This window comes from Lactuca saligna, chromosome 6, assembly GCF_052625555.1.
Source record: "Lactuca saligna cultivar CGN05327 chromosome 6, ASM5262555v1, whole genome shotgun sequence".
Taxonomy (NCBI): Eukaryota; Viridiplantae; Streptophyta; class Magnoliopsida; order Asterales; family Asteraceae; genus Lactuca; species Lactuca saligna.
This window is the reverse complement of record NC_136422.1, coordinates 84,997,501-85,000,153: the sequence shown is the minus strand read 5'-3', so window position 1 is coordinate 85,000,153 and position 2,653 is coordinate 84,997,501.

Below are 2,653 nucleotides of genomic sequence, written 5' to 3'. Positions count from 1 at the left end.
ATAAGTGAGAATGAGTCTGAGGAGTTGGAGTCGAAAGCATTGTTGTTGACGTTCGACCCCTGAAAGAAAAGGACAAAGTTTGATTAGAAATGAATCCCCAATTAAACTCCTAAATGAGAAATTAGGGCTAGGATCCAACAACATTATTTACAAATTATAAGAGGGATGTCGTAATCTAACATGCAATAATTTGAAGGTAAGTGAATGACGATTCACTAATTCTCCACCATGAAAAACCAAAAAAAGATTAAATTTTAAATGTATTTGAAAACTACTAGATTCCTTTGAGATTCATTGAACTTTTCAATGGCATGTTTAAATCTCGATATGCCCCTCTAGTTTGTGACGAGACGCCGAGGATTACAAAGCGGTGTGAATAACCATGCAAATCTACATGGTGCCCTCATTGTTACATTCACATATTCGATGTGCCAGTTAACTACACACGCTCCACTAACGTCTTAGCAAGGGTACAAAGTGTAATTTCATGGAATTGCATCAATTCACTTTTGCCTAAAGTAACTAAGATTGGGAATTGTTTGAAAAACATTTAGTTACTTTTATAATTCATTATACCTTTAATGAGGAAGGGTTTACCCTATCCTACCCATTCGGCTAACGACCCTTCACCAATCAAGGAAGTGGTAGGTGAGAGTGGACACCCATTAAATGGTCATTTTATAGGCCATAACCTTATACCCCTCTTATAGATCGGATTCGTGAATGAGGCCTACTAGCAATAAGACTAGCATTTTAAGTTATACATATATACATATTAAGCTTGTAATATTATAATAGTATAGGGTGTATTTTAAACATTTCAAAATACTAGGGTTTTAATCAAATTTAAAATTTCTAAAAGTTAAAACCTTTTATTTTTAAAATTTTAAATATCAAAACTTTGATTTAATAGTTATCCCAAAATTAAACTATATTTGAATTATTAAATCTTGAAGGATTATCTTAAATTAAACAATTAATTTAACCTAATCCATTAAATCCCTAAAATTCGAAAATATGAGATGGGATAATTCAAAATCTTTAATTACCATATTTAAACAATTAAGGGATAATTACAAGATATGGAATTATCCAAATCCCTAAAATTTAGGGACCTTATCTTGGGGAAGGAGGCAGATTTCGAAACCCTAGGGTTGGATAACCCTAGAATTCGAAATCTTAGAGGCTAAGGAAAGGTTTTGGGAAACCCTTATCAAATTTCGAAAATCATGCCTCTAGGGTTTATTGGCTATAAACCCTAATGTGTCAAATTCATACATTTGTATAAAGCTAATTGAAAACAAAAACCAAACGCTCAGATACCATTGATGAGTTTTATACAAATAATCATATGTGTGTATGTAACCCTAGATACAGATCTATGTTTTCACTATTAGTTATACAACATTATGAACACAAATGTAAACCTAGCATGCTCCTAGTAATTTCTTAAAACATAACGAGAATAAATTACATACCTCTTGTTGTTATATTGTAATAACAACTAGTTTCTTGAATCTTTTTGTCTTTGAAAGCAAGTACCACAAGTGTAGTACCTCTAATGGCTCACAAACACCTAGAGCAATTGAAGAAGCAAGAGAGAGAGGGGGGGGGGGGGAGGCAGAAAATCGGTCCGAGGAACTTCTAAGATCAAGTGGCCGATTTTCCTATGCCAAGAGGTATTTATATAGGTGTAGCGATTACGGTTTCGATCCTTATCCTTATCTGATTACTTGCCCACCAAGCAGCCCAAATGATAATCCTAAAAACCTTATCATGGACGAATTCTAAGGCCTTATTCCCTTGAATTTGTCCACCCTATCATATAGGGCATCATTTATCCTACTTTGCAACTATCACATAATTACAGTTCAGTCCCCCTAGTTCAATTAACTTCTTTTGATCACAACATTTCTTCTTAATTAATTCTTGACCAATGTTAATAAAACAAATATGATTTCTCTTTTAATATATTATTCTTATAATATATTAATAAACCATAATAACCCTTTTCTCTATTATTTCTCCAGTCAAGTTGCTTTAGTGAAGGCAACCCAAAAGGACCATGCACAACCTGATCAAGTACTTACCAACTATGGTTACAAGCTTAGACACTAATCCAACAATGAACTCACCTCGAATGTGTGTTATCGACTAAGTCGGGGTGTGCTAACGATGATCATCGGGTTAAAACTCGCGTGAGTAGTTGTATCCTAAAAATAATTATGCATGATATTGTATTTAAATTAATAAGATATTAATTTAAATAATAAATTAAATCATAATTTAATGCGTTAGACACAGTTAGTTATGTAAGAATACTTACAAAAAGCGTTAAGAATTCATTGAAAGTATTATTGACGTTTTCGGTGCCCTTGTGTGTTTTTGGTGTAGGTTTGAATATTTTAATATTGTTCTTGGTGTTCTTGGTGTTCTTGGTGAAAATAAGAAGATATGAGCAAGAATCTTATAAATATATGAGGTTTACGGATGAGTTTTGAGAGCAAAAAGTGAAGGTGTTTGCGGTTTGAAAAGTGAGAAATGTGTTTTCGGCCTTAAAGGGCCTTAGGTTTTGGGTTTTCGGTTCTTAATGGGCTTGTGGATATGATTTCAGTTTCACAAAGGATGATTTCTATCATCCTAAACTGAAAGC